Source organism: Cajanus cajan, chromosome 7 (assembly GCF_000230855.2).
Source record: "Cajanus cajan strain Asha chromosome 7, NIPB_CcT2T_4, whole genome shotgun sequence".
NCBI classification, from domain to species: domain Eukaryota; kingdom Viridiplantae; phylum Streptophyta; class Magnoliopsida; order Fabales; family Fabaceae; genus Cajanus; species Cajanus cajan.
This window is the reverse complement of record NC_138523.1, coordinates 21,197,110-21,208,300: the sequence shown is the minus strand read 5'-3', so window position 1 is coordinate 21,208,300 and position 11,191 is coordinate 21,197,110.

Here is an 11,191-nt window from a genome sequence, read left to right as displayed (position 1 = left end):
AGTACTCTACCCCCGCTCCATTTACAGACCAAATGGCATGTTGGTGGTACTCTAGAAATAGGTGCAATATATGGCATGCGATGCCATGCCCAGGACTGTAACAAAGATGCACAACCACCCATTGTTTTGCTGGTAACATTTGTGGCATTACACATTTCCCTGTATAACATAGCCAAACAAGAAGACCCCCAACTATATCGTCTTGTTCTTCTAAGATTTATTAATAAAGATAAATACATAAGATGTACCTTATTGCCTATTTTGTTAGGCATCAAAACACCTCCTATTAAACCTAATACATATGTCCTACAATGTGCATGAAGTTCTTCTTGAGATGGTTCCTCTGGTAATTCCAACATATTTTCTCTCAACCACTTTAGCTTGATCATAGAGCCAATTAGTGACTCTCCTTTAAGTGGCACGATTCCAAGATACGTGGAACATATATCCTCCCAGTCATATAATGTTGGGCCAATGACTGGTAAACCATCAACTCTTAGGCCAAGTTGAAGTGCAACATCCTCCAGTGTTATCGTGCACTCCCCTATTGGAAAATGGAAGGTGTGAGTCTCAGGTCTCCATCTTTCAACCAAAGTTGTGACCAATGCGTGATCCATCTTGAGATGTCTAAGGTTTGCAAGCCCAGAAAAACCAACTTCCTCTAGTATAGGAACAATTAGAGGGTGGGGTTTTGACATTGAATGATAGTAAGAGTAAATAATATTATCAGTCTCCTGCAATGATTAACAAAATTAGTACTATTATGTGTTAGAATTTCATTAAAATTTAAAGCAAATAACGATGGTTTTCAATGAACTTCTAACACATATAGTACTAATTTTGTTAATCATTGCAGGAGACTGATAATATTATTTACTCTTACTGTCATTCAATGCTAGAAACCCACCCTCTAATTATTTCTATACTAGAGGAAGTTGGTTTTTCTGGGGTTGCAAACCTCAGACACATCAAGGTGGATCACGCATTGGTCACAACTTTGGTTGAAAGTGTTGAAGATTGAAGAATCTACATCTGGAAGATGTTCCCTAGAAGTTTTAGTTTTGATGTTTTGCTCATGTTGCTTTTTATTTTAAGCCTATGTCAAAAGGATAATGTATTGATTGTTTAAAAGATTAGGCTTGTATGTGTTTGTTTGTTATGTGTTAAAAATTAGTAATTAACATGAAGGTGAAAATATCATAATACTCATTTTTTCTTATTTCATTCATTGTTGAGAACATGAAGTATTAATTTACTGAGTGTTTGAGACTTTAAATGAAAACTTGAAAACATCAGAAATTTTCTGAGTTAAGGAATAGATTACCTGAACTGGTAATAGATTACCTGACTCATGTTGAAAAACTGATTGATACTGGAATAATCGATTACCATGTGTGGTAATAGATTACCAAACTGATTCTGATGATTTCAAGAGGAAAAAGGATCGTGTTAATCGATTATCTCTTTAAAGTAATCGATTACCTCTGTTCCAAATGTGAGTTTTGTGTTATTTTGGCATCGTGTTAATCGGTTACCATGTTAGGTAATAGATTAAAACAGGAGCTGAAATAATTAGTTCAGTTATTCTAACTCGTGGTAATAGATTACCATCACAGGTAATAGATTATCTCCGTTATGAATATAACTGAAATAACTGTTTCCTTGCACATGAAAATTGTCTTTAAATAAGATTAAAACTGAAGCTTTTAAAAGAGAATTTTCACACACGGAAAAAAGAGAAATACTTACACGAACAAGAGAGACTTTTTTTTGAATACACATTACTGCAAAAGAGAAAAAGATTTTCTGAAAAAGAAAGAAAGAACATATCTGCTGAAAATCAACTTTTGGAAAAAGAAGTGTGCAAGATCAATTCAAGAAGATGAAGTTCATATAGAAAATTCATTCTAAACTGGTTTACGTTGTTGAAGATCATATCTACACGAACAGGTGTACTCGTTTCTGATCTTTTGTTATTGTTTGAATGGTTTTAACTCTTGAGATTAGAGAATCTCTGGAAGAGTTGTGTAAAGAGAAATCTTGAGATAGGTTTTTCTCAAGTAGGATATTGTGGGATCAATATTCTTGGGTTATATGTTTCTTGTGGAGTCAAGAAATGGTTTGTTAATCTTGTGGGTGTCAAGATTTGCTTGTTAAATTCATTGATTGGATATTGCTTGTGCAGGGTGCATGTAAAGAATATCAATAGTGGATTTGACTGGATTTAGAGGTGTATCTAAATCTGAAACTGGATGTAGGCCTTTGGATGGCTGAACCAGTATATATCTTGGTGCATGATTTTCTTAACTCTTACACTCTTTACATTCTGTATAAGTTTCTTGATTAATGTTGTATGAAGAAAAACATTATCTGCAGAAACTGAACTTTAAAGATTCTTGGTAATTGATAAATTCAATCTTTACATATCTTGTATTAATTGTGTTATTCAAATCTTGTTGGATAAGCTGTGCATATATAACTCTGAATTACTTTTTATGTTTAAAGGTTTGTTTTAAATCAAGATTTGTTTGGTAAAGATTTAGAAAGCAAACAAGAAAAGGAAAACTAACATAGAATCTATTCAACCCCCCCTTCTAGATTCTAACCGTAGGGACCAACAATTGGTACCAGAGCTGTATCTTGTAAAACATTCAAGACTAGATCTTTAGAAAGGTTAGATGGCTGGTAATCAATTACCGTTTGCTGAAGGTGCTTCTATAAACAGACCCCCATTGTTTTGTGGAGATAACTATCCCTTTTGGAAAGTTAGAATGAAAATTTTCATGGAATCTGTTCATAGAAATATTTGGCAGGCTGTAATCACAGATTACAAAATACCCACTAAGATAGAGGGAGGAAAAGAAATTGAGAAACCATATGATAGCTGGGATCAAAGTGAAATTAGAAGAGCAGAGAATGATGCAAAAGCTTTAAATATCATACATTCTGCACTAAATTCTGATGAATTTTTTAGAATTTCAGCTTGTTCTACAGCAAAGGAAGCTTGGGATTTAATCCAAGTAACACATGAAGGAACTCCAGAAGTGAGAAGAGCTAGAAAAAACACACTCATTCAGGAATATGAAACCTTCAGAATGAATCAAGGTGAAACTGTCATGAATATGCAAAAGAGGTTCATTCACATAATAAATCACCTAAAAGGATTAGGGAAAGACTTCGTGGAAGAAGAAGTAAATGTCAAAATCCTGAAGTCACTAAACAGAAGATGGCAACCAACTGTCACAGCAATTACAGAGTCAAAGAACTTAGCTCAGATGACAAGTGCTGAGTTATTTGGAAAGCTAAGAGAATATGAGATGGATCTGTCAAGGATTGCTGATGAAGAACAAAAAGATAAAAAGGCAAAAGGTCTGGCCTTAAAGGTAAAAGAATCCTCAAGTGATGAAGAGGATAGCAGCAATGAAAGTTCTGAACAAGAAGAATTAAATCTAATGGTGAAGAATTTCAGAAAATTCATGAGAAGGAAGAACAACAATAAGAGATTCTCCAGTCAGAAGAAATCCTTCAAGAAGAATGAAAACTCATCTCCAAAGTTCAAATGTTTTGAATGTGGAAAAGCTGGACACATGAGAGCTGACTGTCCAAGCCTGAAAAAGAATGAGGAGACGAAACAAAAGTTCAGATCAAAGAAAAAGAAAGCATACATAGCATGGGAAGAGAATGCCTCAACAACTTCAAGTGATAGTGATGAGGATCAGGAAGCAAATCTCTGTCTCATGACCAAACATAATTCAGATTATGAGGTATATGATTCTGACTCATCTATTGACTCGTATGATGAATTGCAAAATGCATTTGCTGAACTGTATGCTGAAGCAAAGAAATTAGAAAAATCAAATAATGTTTACAAAAAGAAAATGACACACATGAGAGATAAAATTTCTGATTTAGAGAATGATAACAGGAAACTACTTTCAGATATCTCTAAACTAAAGTCACCATGTGAGAACTGTGAAACATTGTATGCTGCATTAAAAGCAAAGGATAAAGAAAAACAGAATGTTAATGTTATGAAATCCATTAATTCCCACTCATGTAACTATTGTATGAAATCTGGTCATAACTACTACAGATGCATGATAAGGAAATTTGGCATTCCTAGTGGAAAATATAAATGGATTAAGAAATTAGATTATGTACTCACTGATTCTCCAGGACCCAAGATCCATTGGGTACCAAAATCAAATTGAATAACTTGTGTTGCAGGTGTGCTTGAGAGCAAAGCAATCAATGTGGTACTTAGACAGCGGCTGCTCAAGACACATGACAGGAGATAAAAGCAAATTTATCTCATTACAGGAAAAAGAAGGAGGATCTGTAACATATGGAGATAACAACAAAGGCAGAATACTAGGCTCAGGCAGTGTTGGTAACAATTCCAATACTCTCATTGAAAATATCCTGTATGTAGAAGGTCTCAAATATAACCTACTTAGTATTAGCCAGCTTTGTGACAAAAATTACAATATCTCTTTTAATAATCAATGCTGTATGGTTTGTGATAAGGAATCAAATGAAGTCCTGCTTATAGGAAAAAAAGTCAATAACATATACATCTTAGACTTAGAGCATTCATCATCCAATTCTTGTCTCACATCACATGATAATATAACATGGTTATGGCATAGACGCATTGCACATATAAATGCAGATCAGTTAAATAGACTTGCATCTAAAGATCTTGTTAGTGGTCTTCCAAAGATCAAGTTCTCTAAACAAGGACTTTGTGATGCATGTCAAAAGGGAAAGCAGACTAGAGCTTCTTTTAAATCAAAGAAAGTTATGTCAACCTCTAGACCGCTGGAACTTTTGCACATGGATCTCTTTGGACCATCAAGAACCAAAAGTCTAGGTGGAAACACTTATGCTTTAGTTCTCATTGATGACTACTCCAGATTCACATGGGTTGCATTTATATCCCATAAAGACAATGCTTTTAAAGCCTTTAGAATCATTTCAAAAAGAATTCAGAATGAAAAGGACTTGAAAATTAAATCTTTGCGAAGTGATCATGGTGGTGAATTTCAAAATGAATCTTTTCAAACTTTTTGTGAAGAAAATGGTATTAATCACAATTTTTCTGTCCCTAGAACTCCTCAACAAAATGGAGTTGTAGAGAGGAAAAATAGATCTCTAATAGAGCTAGCAAGAGCCATGTTAAATGAAAATGGTTTACCAAAATACTTTTGGGCTGATGCAGTAAGCACTGCATGCTATGTTCTAAATAGAATCTTGATTAGACCTATGTTAAAGAAAACACCATATGAGCTTTACAAAGGAAGAAAGCCTGACATTTCACATTTTAAAGTGTTTGGCTGTAAGTGTTTTGTTCTGAATAATGGAAAAGACACTCTTGGAAAATTTGATGCTAAGGCTGATGAAGGAGTTTTTATTGGATATTCTGCAATTAGCAAAGCATATAGAGTCTTTAACAAAAGTACCTTATCTGTTGAAGAATCTATACATGTTACTTTTGATGAAACTAACATCCTTGAAAAAGGAAAATCTCTTAATGATGAAGATGAGATAGGTGACAGTATTACACAAGAAGAAGAAAAACTGGAACTACAGCAGAAAACACCATCTGAAGACACATCACTACCCAAAGAATGGAGGAAACCCAAAGATCTATCTCTGGATAACATTCTTGGAGATATAAATAAGGGAGTTTCTACTAGACACTCTTTTAATCTTCTAAGTGATGATATGGCATTTGTTTCTCAAATTGAACCATTATGTGTGGAACATGCATTAAAAGATGAATTCTGGATAATGGCCATGCATGATTGTAGACCCCTAAAATTGTCCGGGTCGGAAATAAAGCTTGAAGACTCTCGAAGACTGAAGGATAATCAGCCAGAAGGACTCCTCGAAGGCCCTAGGAGGGTTCTCTGTAGGTCTAGAGGTCTTAGAATAGCTCAAAATAAAGAAGTGGAGGGAAAAAGCCCAATACGGCCGTACTGAACCCCAATACGGCCGTATTGAAGCTTCAATATGGCCACAGTGAACTCAATACGGCGTATTGAAGTTTCTGAAACTTCAATACGGCCGTACTGGAATCAATACGGCCGTATTGAAGCTTCAATACAGCCGTATTGAATTCAATACGGCCGTATTGAAATTTCTGAACTTCAATACGGCCGTATTGAACTTCAATACGACCGTATTGAAGTTCAAAAATTTCAATACGGCCGTATTGCCCCTGTAGGCCGTATTGAGGCCCATTCCTATAAATAGGAGGCCATTTGGACGTCCTACCACACTTTTTCAACATAGTTTGAACCCTCTCCTTGAGTATTCTGGGGTTTTTGAGCAGTGTTCTGCCCTAGAAATCACTCGGAGAGTTGATCCGACGAAGTTCTTGAGCCCCGAGCCATTTTGCTTGAGGATCGAACCTAGTCGAGGGGAAATCTCTTTGATTCCCTTAGTTAAAATTTTGTTCTAGGAGAGCGAGGAGCGGGCTTGTAGAGCGAGGGAACGCCAAAACGCTTCCCAGTTCATTTTTTATAAAAAGCACGCTTCAAGAGGTTTCCCTTCAATCCTTCCTTTTACTGCTTTCTGTGTGCATATTTAAACTGTCATCATGTAGATAGTCAATTTATAATTGTTTAGAATAAATAGGGGTAATTTAGTAATTTTACGCTGTTATTTTAGAAAATAATCTGTCATAAGGAACCCGAAAGGGGCGCTGTGGGGTGCTAACACCTTCCCCACGCGTAACCGACTCCCTTACCCAACTCTGGTTGTAGTGGCCAAAGTTGATTTTTAAATCAATTGCCTTATCCCTTTTTCCAATGTTTTGAGTAAAACATTGGTGGCGACTCCACGAACCCTCCTTTTATGAAAACCTCTAATCCATGGAGGGTCCCGCTTGGGATTAATATGGATTAGTGAGCCTTTTAATAAAATTGCTCGTTTGACGAGGTCTCAGTTTGAGAATAAGTCATTCTAGCAATCCACTATTTTTAAACAAATAAACGAGTCCAACCATCCTTCGCGAATGCCGAAAGCCCGTTCGGGCCGGTGGCGACAGATGGCGACTCCACTGGGGAAGCTTCGAGAGTCAGTCCCATTTAGTGACAGATTATTTTTAACAAATAATAGTTAAAATTACTTCATTACCCCTTGCTTGTATTATAATATGTTTATCTATTTGGCTTTAAATAACTGTTGTTTGTTTAAAATTCCGCAAATTGTTTGGAATAAATTGCACACAAACCTTTGCACACAACAGTTCCCTCTATACCCGGGGGCATGAGTGGTAATCCATAGGGAGTGGATGTTAGTACGGCCGGTTGATGGGTTTATAGGAGCCTATGAGACCGTTGTCGAAAAGCATCACTCAAGGTGATAACCATGAACTTGAGTCCGACGGTGCGTTGGAGCTTTCCATCGACCTACGACAAGAGGAATTGGGTCCCTATAATGGGGGCACCTTGGGGGCCTTTGACCAAGTGAGAACAGTTAGATCCTCCTTGAATATGCACTTTTCTGCAGGAGACCCCTACCTCGTGATTCGCTCGTGACTGTTCGTGGATGAGTGAATTGTTTGTGCATTCATTATGTGACATTGTTTGTGCATTAATAAATAACCTCGTGATAAGGTCTAAAGAATAATCCCCATGCATGAAAAAACCATGACATGAGAGGAAAGACCATGTGTAAAAATATAATAAAAATGAGGAGCATGTGCATCATTATCAATAATACCTCATGCATCCTCATCATCATTTATAGGTTCACTAATACCCTCTCGATGTGAGTGAAAGAGACCTGTGCCTATTGAGATTCTCCGTTGTGGAGAGATAATAGCCTAGGGAGGGTGATAAACTTTCATCTTAAAAAGGCAGCGCCTCAAAGATGAAAGATTATCAAGCTCACATCAAGAGTGTATTCATATCATAAATAAGCTAATTAGAATAAACATTCATTTTAGAAAGTGGCTGGTCATCTCTCTGTCCTCACGCGCGCACAGAAAATCAAGAAAATGGAAGCGCTAGAGGAACAAAACAAGAAGCTCACAACCGAGCTTTCACAGCTCAAAGAGCAGATGGCGCAAATGTTGGAACTCATGCGTCACCATAACATTCATGGATCTCATCACAATGACCATGGGTTCCATCATGAGGGAGAGGAGGAGGAGCATGAAGAAGATCCTCCACATGCCATACCTCTTGGGGCTGGAATCATGATTAAAGAGCCCGAAGTTTCAAAAGAACAATTCCACGCCCTAGAGGATCGGCTAAGGGCTATGGAGGGGCATGATTTTGACATCAAAGATGCCGCCGACATGTGCTTAGTGAGGGATATTCAATTCCCTCCCAAATTTAAAGTGCCAGATTTCCCGAGATACGTGGGATCGACTTGCCCCAAGAGTCATCTCACCATGTACTGCCGAAAGATGGCTGCATATGCCACAAACGAAAAGCTCTTGATCCACTGCTTCCAAGAGAGCTTGGCTGATACCGCGCTCAACTGGTATATGCAGCTAGATGGAAATCAAGTATGTACATGGAGGCAGTTGGCCGACGCCTTTCTCAAGCGCTACAAATACAACATCGACCTAACACCCGATAGGTCAGATCTTCAAGCCTTGAGTAAAAAGAATGATGAATCTTTTAAGGCGTACGCCCAACGATGGAGGGAGTTGGCGGCACAGATAGAGCCCCCGCTGTCAGATAAGGAGACGGTGTCCATATTCATCAACTCGTTGACTGGTCCCTATTACGATAAAATGATAGGGAACACAACGACACTCTTCTCGGACATCATCACTATTGGGGAGAGAGTGGAACAAGGATTGAAAAGTGGGAAGCTAGCTAAGCCTTCCCAATCATTCGAGGCTAAGAAGACCTTCAGGAAGAAGAATGAGGGAGGAGTCAATGCTATAACCATATCCTCGGCTTCTTCCACTTCGAAGTCAGGAAGATCGCAATTCATCCCTGTGAAGAAGTTTGATAAACTTCCGACCACTTATAGCGATCTCCTTCCGAAGCTAGTAGAAGCCAAACTTCTAGCTCATGTTCCACCAAGGAAGATCGACCCACCTTACCCCGATTGGTACAAGCCACAAGACAAATGTTTATACCATTCGGGGGCACCAGGGCATTCAACAGAGAGATGCCTAGCTCTCAAATACAAGGTCCAAAACCTTATTGATGCTGGGTGGGTCACCTTCGATTCGACAGCGCCCGACGTGAGCAAGAATCCTCTACCAAAGCAGGAGTAGAGAATGGCAAGCCACAATAGGGCCCCTTCATATTTTTCTTCTCTTTTAGGGACTCATGATCAGTACCCGAGATCATGAGAACCTTTTCATGTAAATAAGGGTTTTTGTACATTTTACATATATCAATAAAGAGGCATTTCACACATCACTCTCTTTTGTTCTTTTCTCTCTTTCCTCATCAATATTAATAAATTCTAAACCTAAACAGAACCAATAAAATAATTGTGTCTGTAATTGTTCGCTCTAACCGGGATCCGAAGGTGAAAGGGTTGAGTTGGACAGTGATGAGGAGACCATTTCTCCGGATCTGCAAAGATTGCTAGATCAAGAAGCTCGTCAAGAGAAATTCGAAACCGTGAATTTGGGGCATGACCGAGAGATAAAAGAGGTCAACATTGGGACCCATATCAGTGATGAAATAAGGACACATGCTTCCACTATGATTATAATAAAATCATTCTTTCTCATTGCTTCTTTTCTTGCTTATAATAAAATTCTAAACCACATTTTTTTTAACCCTGTTTGAATAAACATGAATGAGGTTAAAATCATCTTAATAATAATAAACCCACATCATTTTTATGTGGAAGTGTGTGTGTCAACTTGGAGCACCTTTTCTTGGCCTCAATAAGTGCCATCATGGATAAAGAAATCCTAAAGATAAAAAGACCCGCTAGGAATCCCACAAAAGGGTGACCTAGGCAAAAGTTAGGGTTACAATAATAAACAAAAACAAAGGTCCGCTAAAACGCCACAAAAGGGTGTTTTAGGCAAAAATAAGGACAATCAAAAAACAAAAGAAATCCATGATGGTAACACGAACCAAATTCAAAAAGAAAGGTTCAAGGGAAGCTATCCAAGTTGTCAAAGCACAATCATTAATAACAAAGATGTGCTTAACCTCATAAGTGTTTAATCGAACAAGCCTAAACACATAAGCCTACCTTGGCCATCCATTCTTACAAAAACCATTTTTGAAAAATAATCCCCTCTAAAACACAAACTTTTGAAAAATATACCCTTTCCTTCTTTTCTCTCTTGTCCCAACGATTTTAGAATAATCTAGTGGAAGCATGGAGAAATAAATCATCACTGATAATGGATCTAATCTGAACAACAAAATGGTGGAAGAACTGTGCCAAGAATTCAAGATCCAACACCACAACTCTTCCCCATATCGGCCAAAGATGAATGGGGCAGTCGAGGAAACCAATAAGAACATCAAAAATAGTGCAAAAGACGGTTGTCTCATTTAAAGACTGACACGAGATGTTACCCTTCGCTCCTCATGGCTATAGGACTTCAGTACGTCCATTTACAGGAGCTACTCCATTCTCACTCGTTTATGGGGTGGAGGCAGTTCTACCCATCGAAGTCGAGATATTCTATCTAAGGGTAATCATGGAAACAAAACTTTCCGAGGCAGAATGGGTTCAAAGCCAATATGACCAGTTGAACCCTATCAAAAAGAAACGGCTGAACGCCATATGCCATGGTCAAGCCTATCAGAGGAAGATCAAAAAGGCTTTTAACAAGAAAGTCCACCCTCGAGTCTACCATGAGGGAGAGTTGGTAATGAAGAAATTACTACCAACTCAAAAGGACAAAATCGGAAAGTATGCCCCGAATCACGGAGGACCATACGTGGGAAAACGAGCCTTCTCAGGAGGAGCATTGATCCTCACAAACATGGATGGAGAAGAACTTCGATACTTAGTCAACACTGACGTGGTAAAGAAGTACTATGCTTGAAGACGTTGCTTGCATGGGCCCGCTAGGATGAAAACCCAAAAAGGGCGTCCTAGGCAAAAGTTAGGGCAAAATAAAAAGCCTGCCAGTACAAGGGTACTAGGCAAAACAAAGGCAAATTTACCCCGTTAGGATACGTCCTAAGCAAAAGTTAGGGGCAAAAGAATAAGATGTAAAAGCAAAGCAAGCAAC